The sequence below is a fragment of the Sorex araneus genome, chromosome 5 (assembly GCF_027595985.1).
Source record: "Sorex araneus isolate mSorAra2 chromosome 5, mSorAra2.pri, whole genome shotgun sequence".
NCBI classification, from domain to species: domain Eukaryota; kingdom Metazoa; phylum Chordata; class Mammalia; order Eulipotyphla; family Soricidae; genus Sorex; species Sorex araneus.
The window spans coordinates 57,939,926-57,959,838 of NC_073306.1; the positions used below are offsets into that span (position 1 = coordinate 57,939,926).

The 19,913-nt window shown below is 50.5% G+C and overlaps 1 protein-coding gene across 1 annotated transcript in view; it reads right to left on the reverse strand.

Moving 5' to 3' along the window:
* Positions 1-19,638, reverse strand: part of TMEM51 (transmembrane protein 51) — a 50,970-nt gene extending 31,332 nt beyond the window's left edge. The window contains exon 1 of the mRNA XM_004603355.2: positions 19,429-19,638. The gene's annotated coding sequence lies outside the window, so the exon portion shown is untranslated. The remainder of the gene's footprint in view (positions 1-19,428) is intronic.
* Positions 19,639-19,913: the final 275 nt, after the last annotated feature.

Here is a 19,913-nt window from a genome sequence, read left to right on the forward strand (position 1 = left end):
TGTTTCAAATGCTGAGTCTAAAGTAATAATTTTCTTCTTAACAATAGTGAAGCACCTGGGAATCATCAACCTTCAATAAACATTGGCTAAAGCCCCAGTATACTGCCCGTGCCCCGGTGCCCCGTGTGGAGTCACTAGGAGCTAAGGATCCAAGGTTGGGAGGAACAGGAACCCTGGGACCCCCCCATGGGAGACCCCCCCATCTGCCCCAGAACACCGACAGATGTGAATGGGGACTCTCAGAGGATGAGAACTGGGGCCCTCACCCCCTGGGACTATTTTGAGTTTCTATTTTTGTTGCTCTTCTTGTTGCTTTTGGGACCACACCTTGGTGGTGCTTACAGCTTACTCCTGACTCAACACTCAGGGATCCGTCCTGGGGGTGCTCGGGGAACCATATGGGGTGCTCAGGATGGAACCGGGGCCGGTTATGCGGAAGGCTGTACTCTTGCTCTGGCCTCCTCTATGTGTTATTTAACATTAAAAATAGAAAATCGCAGTGCAGACCACAAGACCAAAGTCTTTTTTGTTTGAAAACTGAAAATGATACTTTCAACTGGGAGCAAACTCATCCCATGCCTGCTGCCCAAAGTAACGCATAAAGGGAGGAAATGCAGGGCTGTAGCAATAGCACAGCGGGTAAGGCATTTGCCTTACACGCAGTTCGGTTCCCAGCATCTCATATGGTCTCCCGAGCACTGCCAGGAGTCATTCCTGAGCACTGCCGGGTGTGATCCAAAAAGCGGAAAAAAAAAAAAAGGCAGCAATGCACGGTAATGACAGGCTCTAGGGAAGTCAATGGCCTCATTGTCACCGGCCCTTGTTGGCTTCCCTGGCCATTCTATCCACACTGCCCACGAAGGAGCCAGATCGGACCCCAGGTTCATCCTCTCTGAGCCCCTCATTCCGGAGGAGAAGGCTAGGCCTGGGGAGAGAAGGTGGCCTTAGGACAATACTTCAAGCCATCAGGTGCAGGCCAGTCCTAGGGAGAAAAAGGGATGGTGAGGCCCCTCCTGTGACACTAGGTAAGTGGCACCAGAGGGATGCAGCCCATAGTCCCCATCAGCAAGGGAACAAGACAAGATTCATGTTGGGGGTGGGGGGGTTGGGGGGAGATGGGATTGGGGAGGGTTTATTTGTGGTGGAGAATGGGCACTGGTGAAGGGATGGGTTCTCGAACTTTGTATGAGGGAAACATGAGCACAAAAATGTATAAATCTGTAACTGTACCCTCACGGTGATTCACTAATCAAAAATAAATAAATTGTAAAAAAAGAAAATATTTTGCTTTGATTAAAAAAAAAAAAAGATTCATGTTGGGGTGTCTGAGTCTCCCAAATTTAAGGACGCGAACTGGGCAGTTTTGTTTTGTGTGGGGGCCACACCCAGCAGTGCCCAGGCCTTCCTCCTGGCTCAGGGCTCAGGGCTCATTCCTGGCAGGCTCAGGGGCACCATATTTGGTGCCAGGCATCTAACAGAACCAGGGTTTGTTTGCCTCTAGCAAGGCAGCCACCTTCACCTCTATATTATCTCTCTGGTCATCAGGCTGTCTTAAACAAAACAAAATAAAAGGAAATAAAACAAAAGACAAGAGAAAAGAAAGAAGACGTGCACAATCCAAACCACCCAAACTAGAATAAAAGCCTTCGGAGATGAAGAGATACTACAGGAGTGAAGGACTTGCCTGTGGTTGACCTCAAGCCCCAAGCCCCTCAAATAATAAACAAATTAATCAACACAGAGAGACCACGTCCATACCATGCCAGCTAGCGATGTTCACAGGCCTGCTCTCCGATCTGTAACCAGTAGCCTTTGCAGTTCGGCTGTTTCTCCCCAAGAAGCTGTTTTATTTCCCCTCTGTGTCCTGCTTGGCCATGGGATTGTTCATATCATTCAGCACCTCCCGCACCCCACTTCCTCCTGACACTCCCCCCCCGTGACCCCACTAATCACAGTGTCGCAAGATTTCCATGTGCTCCCTGTGACCAGGGCCCAACATCTCAGAGACCTTGGGCACTTGTCTCCCTTCCTCTAACACATACAACGCCTGGGTCTCACAGTGGCAGTCTGAGTGCTGCACCCGGTCCCCACAGCTATCGTCATTCGCCTGTGCCATGTTATTATTGCCTTCGTGTAACACGGACACTTGCCCCTATTGAGAACACGGGCAACCTGAGAGATTTAACTTGAGACCCTGGAAACCCTGGCCCAAACTCTCCCATGGAAGACTGGGTCGTAGCTGTGCCTGAGGCCAGGGGCCTGACTTCCGCAAGGCCACAGTCCCCACCACTCCTTGATACCTCACAGCTGGTCTGTCTTTCCGCTTAGCAGCCCTGCTGACTCCTTTTAGCCCCGTCCACTTCCACATCCAGCTGGTCCCCAGATTTGTTTCTTCCCCCTTCCCACAGTCTTTCTTTTCAGCAGCCTTCCCTCTTCCCAGCCCCCACTCTTACATGCCCTCCACCTCCACCCCAACCCTCCTGCTTCTCAGATCTGGGTGACTGTGAGCCAGGAGTAGCCCCTGAGCTCTGCCAAGTATGGTCCCCTCTCCTTCCAATTCATTTTTTAAATTAAAACAAAATCTAGGCTCTAGACAAAGACAGTCAAGAAAGGCCTCTCGGCGCATGCAGCTTCTTGGCTGAGACCAACAAGGCATTGGCATGGCAGCCGGGAGGCGGAGGCCCAGGCGGAGAGGCAGAAGACTCGAGGCAGAAATAACCTTGGACATTCAGCAAGGCAAAATGGCAGCAGGAGCCAGTTAGGAAGTTACTGCCCTGGTCCGGGTCCGCACTGGCAAGCAGAAAGGAACTTGTGATAGATTTGGTTGGAGGACGGGGAATGAGGGGCGAGGAACGATTTCTATCTCCAGCCCCTGAGAGAATGGTGGAGCTCTATTCTGGCCTAGATTTCAATTCCTACTTGGAAGCACGGATGCCCTGTGTTTGGAGAGGGGGCTTTGAGAGGTAACTAGGACAAGAGGGGGCATGAGTGTGGGACCCTGATCTGATGGGACAGGTGCCCTCAGAGAAGAGATATTCAACCATGGCCTCTGTCTACTCACGTATACACACCACAAGAAAGCCACCTCCAGTATCTCTATTGCAAACTACTACACCCAAAAGGAAAGAGACCAAAAGGGAATGCCCTGCCGCAGAGTCAGGGTGGGGTGGTGGGGGATGGGGTGGGGTGGTGAGAGGGATACTGCGATCATTGGTGGAGGTGAATGGGCACTGGTGGAGGGATGGGTAAACGATCACTGTATGAGTGAAATGCAAACACAAAAGTTCATAAGTTGGTAACTGTACATCACAGTGATTCTCTAATAAAAACTTTTTTTTTTATATAAAAAAAAAGAAAGTCACCTGAGTACAGCGAGCCACAGAGACAGTCCTGACCACATGGGACCACGTGCTACGACCTCCCGGCCCCCTAGAACTGTGAGGGGGAAAAATGGAAGAAAGCTGTGGGAAAACAGTTGTTCAGGTAACCCAGTGTGGGGCTATGGCAGCTGAGCTGAGACTCCTACAGGCCCTTTCCCCAGATGGGGAAATCTCAAACAGTAACACAACATGACTTCAGTCTCCAGGACGAAGGCCACAGCTCTGTGTCTAGAGGACAGAAGCCTGCATGTCCTTCTGAGATGCCCAGGCATGGACACTGGTCTCTAGGCCTTCACCATGTCCAGCAGGCCCTCTTCCCTGATTTCTGACCGTTAAACCGAACCTTCCCTTCCTCTCCCTTCTGGTAGCTGAAATGCAAAACCCTGAACTCCAGATGGCCGCCTTTGCTGGCTTTGGGAATAACAACCTTTTTCGAAGCGCACTTCAAAGTAGACACTGCATTTACCACACAGCCTGGAGGCTCTGCTTTGATCCACCAAGTGATGGACTTAATCTTCCATCTTGCCTCCTTCGAAAACTAGTTGTACCAGGCAGACCACAAAAGAGAAGACATAACATCTGGCATCTGGCAAAAACTTCAAAGATCCCAGGTTTAAGAGTGTTTTGAGATAAGGCAGAACTGGAAGTTGGGCTGGATTTGGTGGAATAAAAAAACTAGTTTTAGAGGCACTTTTGGCGAGGGGGGGGGGTTGTGCACAACCAGTAGTGCTGGGAGATTACTTATGGCTCCACACTCAGATGTCACTCTTGATGGTGCTCAGGGGACCATATGTGGTGTCTGGCAAGAAGCCTGGACAGTCTCGTGCAAGGAAAATGCCCCACCTGGTCCTGCGCAGCTATCACAATATATTATAGTATGTGTTAGGTTGTACACATAGACCTACTTTCTTTTTAAGAGCTACTTTAGGGTTATGGTTATGTTTGTCTGTTATCCCGTGGATGATATTTAATCTGTTTAGTCTTGATAGTTTTTTATGGGGGCCAGGCACCCCTGGCATAGTGGCCAGAGTTTACTCCTGGCTCTAAGTTCAGAGATGACTCCCTGCGGGCTTGGGGAACCATATGTGGTGTAGGGGATCAAGCCCAGGCTGTCCACAGGCAAGGCAAGAAGCACCCTACCCGCTGTACTGTCTCCCCAGCCCTGGGGTTCCTTTTTGGGGTGATGGAAAAATGTTGCAGCAGAGGTGAGATGATGTATCATGAAAGTGCTTAATGCAGCTGAATTGTTCTCTGCAAGACTTAATTTTGTGTTGTGTGGCTCTGTGCTAAAATCTTTTTTTTTTTCTTCTGAGGTTATTGTTATTGAGGTTTCTCAAGCACAGAGTCCTCTCACCCTCACCCTCATCTCTAGGGGCATCATTCTTCTTCTCCACAGAGGGATGGCGTGGAACCTGCCCATTGATTCCCAGATCCACGTTTTTCACCAGTAGCCCTGAAACCCAAAGCACTGGGTTACTGGTGCAGTGGACAGAACTAAGTCATAGCAGTGCTGGATCCACAGTGAGAAGCAGTCCCCCTGGACTCAGTATGATCCTGCCCTGAACCCTGAGTATCCAAATAGGAAGAACTTTGTTTTCTTTTTGGTGACAGGGAGGAGGATTTGGGACACATTCAGTGGTGCTCAGGGATTACTCCTGGTTCTATGCTCAGGGATCACTTCTGGCAGAATTTAGGGGGCCTTGGGGGGTGCTGGGGATGGTACCCGGGTTGGTTGATGCCAGGCAAGCATCCTACCTGCTGTCCTATCACTCTTGGTCCCCAAGGAAAAGGATTTAAAAAATAATTATAAGAGTAATAGCACTTAAAATTGATTAAGCACTGCTGTTACATACATTTTATACTTAGCCTATGCAATTCTCACATAACCCAAAACAATTTTCCCCACTTAGAGAAATTAAGAAATTGCCAAGTCACTGGGTCATTCAGCCAGTACTTGAACTTGCTTCTGCTAGTTTTTAATACAAAGTGACATATATTTCTCTGCAAAAAATTTGAAAAAATTAGAAATGATGGACATTCCTTTAAATATATATATTGGGTTTTGGGCCACACCTGGCAGTGCCTACTCCTGGCGCTGTGCTCAGGGAACACTCCTGGCAGAATCAGAGACTCTATGTGGTGCTGGGGATCAAACTCAGGCTGGCCACATGCAAGGCAAACACCCTACCCACTGTTCTATCTCTCTGGCTCCCCCTTTTCAAAATATCCTTTGTCTATTTTTTTTAATAATAATTGGGAGCCAGCTACCTTTTTATATGAATAGATAAGAATAATTGTTCCACCCTTTCTCTAGTACTGCTATTTTCAATGACTTTGGTAGTTCCCTTTCAAATATTTTTTGGCAACTTCCCTCCTAGCACTTTCCCCCCACATATAGAAGGACTCTCTGGAGTAAGAAAAGCTGAAACAGACAGGCCTGAAGCTTATAGTTTGGAGCATGTGACCACCTCTCTCCAGGAGAAGCTGCCCTCTTATATTCTGTAGTTCTGACTGGGCCAAAGTGGATGCCTTACACTGACACAGACCACACAGCTGGCCAGGGACTAGAGAGATGGTACAGCTGGGAGGCGCTTGCCTCACACATGGCCAACCCAGGTTCAATCCCCATACGGTCCTTAGAACCCTGCTAGGAGTGATCCCTGAATGCACAGCCAGGAGTAAGCCCTATGCAGGACACTGAGTATCACTGGATATGACCCCCTCCCTAAATTCAGCCCCCCACCCAAACCAACAGACAGTACTGGCCTGTGAGGACTTTACAGTGCAACCTTCCTTGACCTCCAGTCTCCTGGCTCTTCATAACTTCACTAAAAATTACAGACCCAATGAAGTTTCTCTGCCATTTTCTGTACATGAAATGTCTATTCATTGTACGTTCCTCAAATGCACACACTCCCCATCCTCCCTCATGAATATGTATGACTTTCCTGAAAACTACTAGAATATGTATAAGCTGTTATGTCACTCCATCTCTGCCGGGCACAAAACCAGACCTCCAACTCCCACAACTTGAAGCTGCTCTGCAGCCTGTGACGTGGACATCCTTCCCAACTGCAGCTGTCTTTCTGCCAACAAAGCCCCTCTTTGCTTTCAGTTGTTTCTGTACTTTTTTCTGGGATGACATCCTGTGTGGGGAATTGACCTCGTGCTATGTTCCCATCCTATCTGTTGGACATTTGGGAGATTTCCACAAGAATACTTTTCAGCTAGTGAGAAACATAACCGGGGCTAATAACTTGCACAGTTATCTCCTTCAGAAGGAAGATCTTTGTGATCAAAATCTCAACCATAAAAAGGCTCCCATGGGCAATAGAGCCAGGGCACATTCAGGTGCAAACCTTTGGAAGAAAAACCTTTCATTTTCATGTGCTGAAAACCAAGTAAAGTCTCAGATTTCTCCACCTCTCTCCTTAGAAAGAGGAGCTTGATTCCTTGGCAATGAGAAGCAAATGCTCTCTGCAGAATCTCATGGGGTCTCCTCCTGTCCCAGGTCTAAGTTGCCATCCAAATAAATCTGGTTAAAAAGCCAGTACTCCTGGGGCCAGAGAAAATACAGTGGGTAGGGTACTTGCCTTCTATGCAGCTAACTTTGCTTCCAACTCTGGCAGCACATTTGGTCCCCTGAGTATCATCAGAAGTGATTCCTGAGTACAGAGTAAGGGGTGATCTCTGAGCACCACTTGTCATGATGTTCGTTTGTTTTGCCTGCCAGAGTTCACTGGGAATAGCCCCTAAACACTACCAGACACAACTCCAAAGAAAAACCAAAAGTGCCTGTGCTCCCACTTCTTACCTTAGCTTAGGGATGGTGATGGATTAGGAATGCAGAACCTGGTCAGGTTAAATCACAGGAGAGCACTGAGGGTGGACACTGACCCCAGGAAGCTATGCTCCCAATTATTTGGGACTCTGCCTCCCATGAATAAACTGGAACTTACTCATCCTCACAATCCTCTGGTAAATGGACTGGCTCCCCTCCATGAGTTCCCAGGAGGAGATCATGAAAATTCACGTGGGGCCTGAGCATAGGGGTTCTAAAGCTATCTTCGGATTTGGCCCCCATGGTGAGTCAGGGCAAACATAGGGCACTAACCAGCTCCCGGAACTTTCTCCCTAAGACTTGGCCAGGCCCAGTTGAGAAGCCACTGATGAAGGGTTCAGTGCAGGTCAATGAGTTCCAAATGGGAGGGGATGTGTCATTAGTCAGTCATCAGTGGTTAGGTCTCTACACCGTAGTTCCTACAATACACCAGAGCTGGAGTGAAGAGTTGGATTGAAACTTCTTAGGGGTGCTTTCGGGTGTACACCCTAAAGAACAACTGGGCCAGGCTGGAGGTTTGACGGGTGAATGAAGGCTAGAACAACGCTGGAGTGGGGGGTCAGAGAGTGGCGCAGAATGACACGCTTCCCCAACTACAGAGGATTAATGAGGTGAATAGAGACTTTTTCTAGGGGTCCCTTGAGTCACCAACAACCTGGTCTAGAGACAGCCTAAATACCCTTCCACAGAGGAAGATCCAAGTCAAGTGAGGAAAACCCACACAGTGACATCAAGTAAACAAATCCAGAAGCTTGAGGATGTGGCTGGGTGCTGGGGCGTATGAGCCCTGGGGCAGATCCCTGGCATGGAACAGAAAAGAAAGAAAAGCAATAGGGAGGAATCTCTGATGGGTTATGGCAAATCAAAGCAGCCAGACCCCAAAGGCTCCTACTGTATGGTTCCAACGTAGGACATCGGGAAAGGGCAGAAGGCTTTGGAGAGTTCACTAAGGGCCAGAGGTAGAATAGGGTGTGACTAGGGGGGGATGAATGATGGGATTGGGGGAGCTATGAGACTATGGTGGCAGTTAAATAAGTACCTGTTTGTCAAAGCCTATAGGAGTGAGGGTACATGAAAAAAGATGACAATTAGCATAAATATGCATTATATGTATGTGTGTATACGTGTATGTGTATGCATGTATGTGTGTGTATACTAGGAGGTGATATTTGAGCCCAATCACTCAGATAAAATACTATGGTAATTTATAATAAATATTTATTGCATAAACAGTGGGGCATAAACAGCAGGCATTTACCTCTCAAGTTTCTGGAGTCCAAGATCAAGACCAGCAGACGTGAGTCTGGGACCACCTCCTGGCATGCAGGCAGCAGCCTCCTTCCTGTGCTCACGCAGCCTTTCCTTAGAGAGCTCTTTCCCTCTGCTTACAGAGCTGCTACTCCGGCCAGTGGCCTCACTCTCCCGACCTACCAAGTTATCTCCCAAGGCTCCCACTCCAAATACCTCCACTCTGCAGGGTGGAACCTCCATGCATGAATTCAGGGACAAGGTTGAGATCCCAGACATTCAGCCACAGCAGGTAGATGTCACAGCTGCAGACCAATGCTCTGCTGTGGCTTCTGCCTGGCTTCCATCTTAGCCTCCCAAATCCAGGAAGGGAGGCCAAGAAGCTCAAAGTTAAAAATCACAAAAGAAGAACCTGGAATACTCTCTACTATCTGCAAAGCTCTCTTTGGCTCATAAAGAACCTTACCCAGTCGTCATCCTTGGAACCCCTTAACAACCCCATGAAAGTTGTAAAAGTCAATACCTCTTTTATTATAAAAATATTGCATGTTTGTTCAACAGAATTAGTAAATCTAGATTAGCAAAATGAAAATGAAAGTCACCCACTATCCCACCATCCATAACTGCTGATAACAATTATAATAATATCCAGGATTTCTTGTACATTATACAAATAAACATAAACATACTTAAATAAAAAACAAAACAAGAACTAGATCTTACTGCAACATGTTTTTTGTTTTTTGTTTTTTGCTTTTTGAGTCACACCTGTCAATGCATAGGGGTTACTTCTGGCTTTGCACTCAGAATTACTCCTAGTGGTGCTCAGGGGACCATATGGGATGCTGGAAATCGAACCTGGGTTGGCCATGTGCCAGGCAAACGCCCTACCTGCTGTGCTATGGCTCCAGCCCCGGCAACATAGTTTTATGACCTCATTTTCTAAATAGATTTGTAAATGGATATATAGCAATATTTTGCACAGCCCTGCTATTCTGATACAATATCAATTAGTGGCTGAAGAATATTCAACATGGAAGACTCACTTATAGAACCAATCTCTATTGCCTGACACATACTTGGTTTCTCGTTTTATTGTTATTATGTATATAACAGCTGGGGTAGAACTAGCTCCTTACACAAACATCTTTCCCTAGGATAAATTCCTGGTATTGAAACTGCTGCATTTTAAAATGACTCTTAACATGCATTTTTAATTTATACTCCCCCCACGAGTTCCTGAAAATGCCACTTCCAATATTAGCTTTCTTTACCAACTAAAAAATATATTTGGGGGGAGAAGGAGTTTGGGTGTCACACTCAGGGTGTTTAGGAGCTATTCCTGGCTCTGTGGTCAGGAGTGACCCCTGTGTTTTGGAGACCATATGTGACATTGGAGTTTCGAACTGGGGTCAGTGGGAAGTGCCAGGCAAACACTTTAACCCTTAGATTATCTCTCTGGCTTGCAACTCAAATTTGAGGAAAGAAAAAACCCCAACTTTCAAAACAGTTAGAATTTCATATGTAGAAGAAGGATTATTTTAATTTTGGGGGGATGATGTTGAATATTGCTTTTTTCTAACCATTACCCCCTCTTGTAGCACTTATTGACCCAAAGCATTTCTTCTTTATCCTGCTTCTTTTCTGGGGCACTCAGCTTTTCCACTGACTGAAAAAGCTCTTGTGTATGTTTATGTTTAGAAAACTGCCCTCTGTCTGCCGTGAACAGAAAGAAACATTACTCCAGATTATTCACTTGCTGTATCAAAGTCTTCTTATTAGGAGCCTAACCTAGGCAATTCTTTCCCATCATTTCATTTATAATTTCACCTCTAATTATCATGCTGTAAGAGTCTCTTCCCAAAAAGGATCTTTAGTAACTTTGCAGAGAAGAAGCTTAGCAGGCGCCACGTTAATCAAGTGATCCAAGTTGACATCATCAATAAGGCAAATTGGAAAGTTAACCAACAAGATGCAATGAGGAACGTTACTTTCCCAGATGCAAAAGCTCAGTCTAATCATGAGATAAGAGCAGACAAACTCACACTCAGGGTCGTCCTACCAAATTCTGACAGTATGCTTCTAAATTTTCAAGGTCCCCAAATGCTAGGAAATGCTGAGACACTGTCTCCAACCAGAATAGAGAAAAGAGACATTTCAGTGACAAAATTGACAGATTGGAATCCAGACTGGGACAAATTCCAAATAAAGTCTCTGTTTAGTAATATTGTGTATTTTCTAGTTTTGGATGTGACACTATTGGTTCTGTAAAAGGTTCACATTAGAAGACGTTGAGCAAAGGAATAAGGAAGCTCAATTTATTTGTACTGTTTTTGTAACTATTTTAGGATCTAAAATTATGCCAAAAATTGGGGCTGGAGCGATAGCACAGTAGGTAGGGTCTTTGCCTTGTATGCGGCTGACCCGGGTTCGATTCCCAGCATCCCATATGGTCCCCTGAGCACCGCCAGGGGTGGTTTCTCAGTGCAGAGCCAGGAGTGACCCCTGTGTATCGCTGGGTGAGACCCAAAAAGGAAAAAATCAATAAAATTATGCCAAAAATTAAAATGTTTATCACCCCTTTTTGTCTTTGTAATGTCTTCAGTCACATGTTTGGCTTGGGGCTCCCACCCGCTTGACCTCACCATGCTGCAGTTCAAACACTAGTGGTGGTTTTGGGGATGACAATGGTAGTTCCAGGGACTACCAGCTTGTGTGTGCAAGGCAGAACTTAACTACTGACCCCTGGGTGGGGTTTTGTTTTCTTTTGTTTGCGTGCAGGCATTGACTGCAAGGCCCCACACATGTGAAGCAAATGCTTTACTACTAAGCTACATCCCACACCTCTTCTGCTTTTAAGAGTTTTGACTAAACAAATGAACAGCCTAGGTAGAAAAGCAGAAAGGATAGAGATAAAGGCAATGAACTTTGGAAAGAACTAGTGCCTGCTTTCTAGGGAAGGGCACACGGGGAGGTGAAAGGTCTGGAAAGGAAAAACTGACTCTAAACTCTAGAAAGACCAGTCCTGGGGGCAGAGAGAGCCCGGGACATAAGGCACTCACCTTGCAAGGGGCAGCTTCTGGCCAATCCCCTTCGTTCCCCTGAGCACTGTCAGGGATCAATCCTGAGCACAGAGCTAGGAATAGCTTCTGAGCACCACTGAGTGAGCCCCTCCCTCACTGAGTCAATTAGTCACTGCCTAGACAAGTGTCTAGAGCCTTGAAAGCTCGGGAGCTTGGGACAGTCTTGGTTCTACTAATGGCTGGGAAGCAGACAAGGCTGAGATGGTCATTAGTCGGCTAGCTCACACTTTGTGCTAATTATCTGACCGCTCCCCGCCTTGTTCAGTCAGGCAAGAATTCTGTGAGCGTTGCACTGTCTCCCTCATAGACCATCTCCCCGTGCAAACCCAGAGCGTCTGAGTGAAGAGAAGACTCCGGGCCTGTTGATCGAAAGGGTTGGTCTGGTTTCTGCAGTGGCCTTGGTTTGGCTTGGGCTGCTCTCAGGGATTCCCCCCTGGCAGGGTTTGGGGGACCATAGAGGGTACAAGGGAATCTGACCTAGGTCGGCCACATGCAAAGCAGCGGCTTTGTCTGCTGTGCTACCTCCCTGGCTCCCTCAATAGATTTTTGTCCAGTGGGCCACGCCCACAGTTTCCTGGCAGGGCAGGTGGGGAGTGCGGGGTGTCACACTGGGGCCTCACTAGGCATGTACTCTACTTGTGAGCCACATCTCCATCACCTCCAAAATGACTTTCCTGGAGAAGTTTGGTGACGTTTCCCCTACCCTGACCTGTCACCTCTAGAGTAAGCATCGTGCATTTGGACCAGGGGCGCTTCCGGGCCTCCACTGAGGCTGTGCTTCCTCTCAGGTGCTCGGCCGCCGCTTGCAGACCTTCTATCCCCACATCCCATTTCTCTTGGGTTTCACTTCTCCCTGAAAACCCTCCCCTGGCCCTCCAAGTCTGGGTTCTGTTTCCGTGGTTCTGAGCTTCCTCTCTGCCCACTGTGCTGCACAGACACTCACCCAGGTTCAATTCCCAGCATCTCATATGGTGTCCCCTAAGCACTGCCAGGAGTAATTCCTGAGTGCAAAGCCAGGAGGAACCCCTGTGCATTGCTGGGTGTGACACAAACAGAAAAAAAAAAAAGTTCTGTGCTCGAAGGCACATAAACCAGGTGCTGGCATGGCACGGACAGACTTTATGATAAACATTAATGTGCCGGTCAGAGGGAAGGCTGGGGCAACTGCCGCTTACCGCAGCATCAAGCATGGCCGGGAGAGCCTCCTCCCATGAAGCCTGAGAGCCCATGTCCCTTGTGCAGCTCCTGGTCTTCCGATTTTCTGGCCCCAGTTTCTTTTTCTAAGAACAGAGGAGGCTAGAGTAGCAGAGGTTTCCAACTTGCTGCTTCGCTTCGTTTTTACAGTTGCAGAATTTGGGAAAAGGCGTGGGTGGTTGGAAGTGCCAACACCTGGAACATTTATAAGCAGTTTCCTTCCCGCTGCCTCCCACAGCTCCACTCCGCTCCGTGCCTTCAAACCCCTCAGGGGCTGGGTCCAAGGAATCCCAGCTTCCCCAGGACCACAGTGTCAAAACCAGTAGACCGAAGCTGGGATTCCCTCAGGCAGCTGGAATGATGATTATCCAGTGACTCAGGTGCGCGCAGGTATAGATAACTGAGATGAAAGTGTAACTAAAGAACACTTCTTACCACCGAGATGCAATTCCCAGTCGACTTTCTTCCATCTCATTTATTTATTTTTTTTTAAGCCACAGGAAAACCAGCTTCTACTGCTTAAAAAACCCACGAATCAGCCGCTCTGTGAACTCTGTGGGCTGTAAAGATGGTTTCTGGGGCTGGTGATCTCCAGGGCACGGACTGAGCTTGGAGAATGAGGGCTGGGGAGAGGTAGCCCCAAGGGGAGCGGCCTCCTGGGTCACCTGGGCAGGTATCACATTCTTGGCAGCTCTCTGCCATTGCACCACCTGCTCTCCAAGGGCAAGGCTGATTCTTCTAGGGACCTGACTTCCACCCCTAATCCTAGGGAGATTTAGGGCAAGGGGTGGTGATAGGCTTGGCTGTTAAAACCAACACTCCAAAAAGTCCAAAGAAACAAAGCCTTCTCCCTCCCTCCAGGTGGCTGACTTTTTTCACTGCTAAGAGGCTCACTGTGCTAGGTTTTGCTTTGGATTTTGTTAAGCGCAGCCCTTTTCCAAACACCCCTGGTATTGCAGAGAAATGACCCCCTGAGGTCACAGAGAGATGAAAATAATTTGCATGGTCTTCCTAGACTTGGCTGAGGGAGGGTTTGGAGGGAGCCAACCAGGAAGGAAGTTGGCCTCCTGACAACCAACCTTCCACTGTCAGTTAGAAACGGTGTGAAAAAAGTGATCACATTTCACTGTATCACTGTAGCACTGTCATCCCCTTGCTCATGGATTTGTTCGAGCGGGCACCACTAACGTCTCCATTGTGCGATTTGTTGCTATTGTTTTTGGCATATCAAATACACCATGGGGAGCTTGTCAGGCTCTGCTGTTGATCTGAAAAACCAGGATATGAAAGAGTAATGCAAGCAAGCAAAAAAAAAAAAAACACACACACAGCAAAACTGAATGAAACATTACAATATTAACAGCGGTTTGTCAGCATGTCACAATACGTTTCTTCCCAGTTTTCTGCCACAAAACAGACTTTGCAGTCTGGAGAAGAAAACAGCTTTAAAAGCCAGCCAGGGCAGAGAGACAGTACAGTGGGTAGGGAGCTAGCCTCGTGCACATCTGACCCAGGTTTGATTCCTGCACCACCTAAGGTTCCCATGTCTCATTAAGAGTGATCCCTGAGCACAGAAGCAGGAGTAAGCCCTGAGCACCACGAGGTATGGTCCCAAGACCAAAAACTCAAAATTAAACAAAACCAAAAAAATCTTTCAGAAGTACATTTAAATATACCAGTCTATTCAGAAGTACACTATAAAGATTGTAGTTAGAGAAGGGTTGACAAGATAGTACCCTAGGTAAGGCCTTGGATGGAGAACCCAGGTTGATTCCCGGCTCTGTATATGGTTCTCCAACCCCCACCAGAAGTGATCCCTGAGCATCACCAGGTGTGGCCCCCAAATTAAGCCCCCCCCCAAACAATCACAACATTTGTTCTTTAGCTTATTCTTTTTTTTTTTTTTTTTGGTTTTTGGGTCACACCTGGTGATGCACAGAGATTACTCCTGGCTCTGCACTCAGGAATTACTCCTGGCGGTGCTCAGGGGACCATATGGGATGCTGGGAATCGAACCCGGGTCGGCTGAGTGCAAGGCAAACGCCCTACCTGCTGTGCCATCACTCCAGCCCCACTCTAGCTTATTCTTTGGCATTAATAATGCCAGTTTGGAGAGGACTGCACATGTTTCTCTAAGTGTGAGGCTGTGAGTTGAAGCCCCCCACAGCAAAAGTGTGACCCGGGCACAACAGGGGATCCTCAGAGCCACAGCCCAGCATGCAAGTTCTAGGGCATAACAACCTAGTTTGCAGCCCCTAGTAAGCTCTGCAGCCAAAGGGAACAAGCGTATAGCTAAAGGCTACAGCCGAGACGATGGACATGCACACCGCCGAGAGTGCGCAGTCCCTTACTGCAGCCATCACTCAAAGGAAAACTGCAGGAAGGGAATGAAATGAAAATAAACAGAGGGACCCGGGAGATAGCTCAGGGGTCAGGAACATATTCCCAGCCTGCACAAGGCCCTGAGTTTGATCCCTGGTACCACTAGCTATAATCCTAGAGGCCCCCCAGCACCACCGATGGCCCTGGTGCCCCCAGTGGCAGTGGGCCTGAGCAGGGGTGTGTCAACAGGCATTGGACTGTCTTTGTTTTTTTTTTCCTTTTTGAGTTACAGGTAACGCTCAGGGTTACTCCTGGTCTGCACTCAGTAATTACTCCCGGTGGTGCTCGAGGGACCATATGGTATGCTGGGGGTAAAACCCAGATCAGCCACATGCAGGGTAAATCCTTGACCCACTGTACTACTGGCCCAGCCCTCAAGCATTGAAGTGTTACGGGATTAGCTGACTATTCTTTGGAGTGGCCCCTGGGCCTCCAGAGCACTGCCTGGGAAGCCCTACCCCAAAGGAAAACACATCCCTTATCTTCCAGAGTGGCAGCCTTAACCCCCGAGAACACTAATGTGAGTGTGGCTAGACTCCTGGCGCTGTAGGGGCAGGAAGAGCTTGGGAAGGGAAAGAACGCTCTGATGCTCTCTTCTGGCTTCTTTTGTTGTTGTGCTCTCAAAAATATTTAAAACAGAATTAGAAAACTTGGATTCTAATCCTGATTCTGATTTCTTGAATTTCCTTCCCTTCCCTGGGTCTTGGTTTCCCCACGTGTCTAATAAACATGTTGGTCTTTCTGACAGCTGTGATGTCTCCGGGCTCCCACATGTGAAGAGAGACAGGACTCCGCAGCGAGGTCTAAGGGCTAAGTTCGATAAATCTAGGGCAAGAAAGAATAGGAGGCTTTCAGCTGCTCAGGCCAAGTAAACAACACAGCCTAGAAGGCAGGGCCCGGCAGCCTGGGGATTCCAGCTGGGGCTCAAGAGACAGAGATGTGTAGGATCACTGGAGCCCCCCCGCCAACCCTATGTTTGGCCTGGGAGATACACGGCAGGCTTCCCTGACACAGGAAAATCCAACAAGTGATCTGTTTCTTGGGACCCAGAGGTCCCAGGAGGAGCAGCTGCTACACTAAGGGCTCAGAAAAAAATAATAATAATAATAAAGCAGTGCCAGGTTAAGGTGGACCAACTTGGGCAGATGAGAAAGAGCAAGAATCCACAAAGATGCGGGTAATGCGGAGAAATCACTCAGCATGGAGGGTCTGCAGACCTGGGCGTGGCTGGGCCTCCAGGGTGGATGCTGAAAAGCCCGAGGGTGGAAGGGCTGGGTTTAGTTGGGATTCTGCTATTGACTTGCTGGGTGCCCGCAGGCAAACCTGCTTCCCTCTCTGAGGTTGTCCTAGGAGAGAGATGTTCCCTCCACCCAAGTAACAATAACATTTTCTACGGTCATCTCCAAGCCGAGGAAGACTTCCGTTTCTGTTTTTGTGCCAAGAGTTCTCTGGGCTTATTCCTGGCTCTGCGGGAGGGGGCGGGGGACACGGGGGCGGGGAGGCAGCGGTGGGGGCGGGGAGTGAAGGGGAGTGCATACATAGTGCCAGGGATCAAACTAAGGTGGGCAGCGGACCAGGCAAGTGCCTTCACTCCTCTCTAGCTCTCTGACCCCAGGGGAGATGTCTAACTGGGAGACTGGCTGTGTCTGCTGCGGCCACCCTTCCCAAGCAGACACAATAGAAGAGAAAGCGAAAGCCAGTGGCCAGAGCTGACCCTTCCATAAGTCCAAGCCAGATGTTATCAGAGCTTGTGAACTTTCCTGGGTTTTGAGAAAACTCTAGTCCCTTACAGTTCACCGTAACTCAGAGCTGGAGGACGAAATGCCGAGAGCCCAAGTTCTTCAATAGCCCGGCGGCCTCTCTGGGCTCTCGGGGATTTTCAGCCCCACTGGGGGGAGGGAAGAGTCTTGAGCGCTCTGGGGACCCTCTAAGGCAGGAGCCCCCAAAGGGGAAGGATGCCCAGAGCAAGCGCTAGCGGGAGTAGGGCTGCAGGCTTGCCTCCAGCTTTACCCTGCCTCACCCCGAGAAACCACTAGAACAAACGACTTGTGGAGCCAGAGAGCCAGAGTTGGAAAACCCTGGGCCCTGCCGGAGGTGACAATGGGATTCCCTGCTGAAAGTGCTATCGTGGACTTTGGGACTCTGTGTTTGGTTCCCTGGGGAAACTGAACACGTAGGACGGGCCTGGTCAGAGGCAGGACTCGAATAAGATGTCCCATCTGCGGAGACCTTCCCGGGAGAACCATCCTGACCAGGGCATCCCCTGCCCTTCCTCCTAACCCCACCTCCATTCCCTGAGTGCCCCCAACCCCAGCACTCCCTAGACACAGCCACACCTCCGCGCCACTCTGCCTGTGCTGGGTCATCTGTCCACCCCAGGCGGAAGCCAACTCACACTTCTAAATTTTAATTTGGGTGTGTGTGGGGGGGGGGAATGGGGGAGGGGAGCTTGGGTCACACCTGGCAGTGCTCAGAGGATCATATGTAATGTGGGGAATCTAATTGGGGTGGGTCTTAGGCGAGGCCCAGGCCTTAACCCCCTGGCTATCTCTCTGGCTTAATTCCCTATGGAACACTCCAGCATTCTTTTCTTAACCCACCTTAGGCATGCCTCATTCTGGGTTCTGTCCTTCCTTCAGTTCTCCCATAACCTACTACTAGGAAGTGCTTACTCTGTGTTAGACACGAGCGCCTGCTGCAACCTAGGAGGTAATCACTCCCAGTTCAGCACTGTAGCACTCTCATCCCGTTGTTCATCGATTTGCTCAAGCGGGCACCAGTAACATCTCCATTGTGAGACTTGTTACTGTTTTTGGCATATCGAATGCACCACGGGGAGCTTGTCAGGCTCTGCAGTGCAGGCGGGATACCTTTGGTAAACTGCCGGGCTCTCCGAGAGGAACGGAGGAATCCAACCCGGGACGGCCACGTGCAAGGCAAACGCCCTACTTGCTATGCTATCGCTCCAGTCCTACTCCCAGTTTACAGAGGAAAAATCCACACGGTGCAGACCCCCAAGACACCAGCCCTTACCCATCCAAGCCCATTCAGCCAGCGCTCCTTCAGACTTATCATTTATTCCCTCTGTTCTCTCTAGCGCTGCTGGGAGCCCCCAGGGAGCCGCTGGGGCGCTATACATCCCTTGCCCACCGGTCTACTCCCTGTCTCTCCTACCTTTACTCCCACCCTAGGCTGACCTAGGCAAGCCGAAAAGATAACAGGAAGCAAGAGGGGAATAGCGATTGGCTCTCTTCACTCAGCTCTCGGTTCCCGGGCGACAGATCTCACGCCGTTTACAAGTCCCAAGCCCTGTCTTTCACTGGAGAAAGGATCCTCAAGTTACTCAAGCAAAATCCATGTCTGAGGCCCGCCCAGCCAGGAGCGCAGTTCCTCCCGGGTCCTCCGGGCTAGGTGCGCGCGGCCCCGCCCCGGGACACGCCCCCGGGGCCCGCCCCCCGCTCTCCGCTCCCGGCTCGCTGGCGCCTGGGTTCCCCAGGTCCACCGGGCACCGGGAACGACCCCCGTTACGCCCGGTCCACAAGCTCAACCGATCACTGCCCCGGTGCCCCACGGCTTCTAGTGGCCAGGGAGGGCCCGGGGCGTGGCCCGGGAAGCCGCGCACCCCACGGCATTAGGAAAGGGACCCTTCTGCAAGGGACCAACTCCCTTCATCGGACTTAATCAGGCTCCGGGCCGGACCCACACGCAAAGGCCGGGCTGGATCCTGAGTCTTTCGGACCTCAGCCGGAGATATTATTAAACGTTTCGCTTGGGCAGGGAGAAACGCCCAGGTTCACGCCACCCCGTGCGCGCCAGAGTCCCCCTCGGCCCTGTGCTTCTTGCACGTAGCGCGCACGGAACACGAATTTCAATTCCTGAAAAGCCTCGGTTTCCATAAAGGGCTGCGGGATGGGAGAAGGGCTGACCAGGCGGGTAGCACCGGGCGTGCTTTCCCGGGACCTGGGGCGGGGGGTGGGGGGGGGGCTAGTTTTGAAAGCACCGGTTGGAGCAGTGCTGGGTTCTTTGACCCAGGGTTCGAAGCCCGGCAACAGGGGGACCCCGGGGCCGGCTTCCTTCCTCGCGCCGCGGCCAGGTGGCCGCCCGGGAAGGCGCGAGGGTCTAGCCGTGGTCCGGCATGGCTCCCGAGCGTAAAGGCACCGGGTGTGCACGGAGCAGACCCCTCTGGAAGGAAGCTCCGTGACTCCCCCCAGACACGAAGATCCAGACGGTCAGGGAGAGTGCCCTCCCCGGCCCCGCCGGAGCGCGCCGCGGGGCGGAAGGCGCGGCGGTGCAAACTCACCCCGGCGGCGGAGGGTCCAGCTCGGGCTCAGTCCGGCGTCCGAGGGCTGGGGGTGCTCCGGGCCCCCAGGACCCCTCTGGCTACCTCCTCCGAGGCACCGCGATCCCCGGAGCCCCAGGATTCCGGGGAGCGAGGCGATCGCGGGAGGCGCTGGCGGAGAGGGCGCGCCGCCCTCTCGGGGACGGGGATGGGGACGCAGGAAGCTCGGGCAGGGAGCGCCGGCGTGCGGGAGGGAGGGACGGCGAGAGCCGAGGGCGGCGCCCGCCACGGCGGCCTCCAGTCCCGACAGCACCGCCCCCTGCGAGCCGCACTGCCCGGGGGGACACCCACGCTCGCGCAGGCTCGGGGACAGCAGGGCTGGGGCGATCGAGTCGGCGTGGGGAGAAGGAACGGGACTCCGACACCCCCCAGCCAACGGGCACGGAATTGGACGGCGACGGGGGTTGGCGGTGGTGGGACTGGGAGGACCCTCCTTGGTGCCAGAG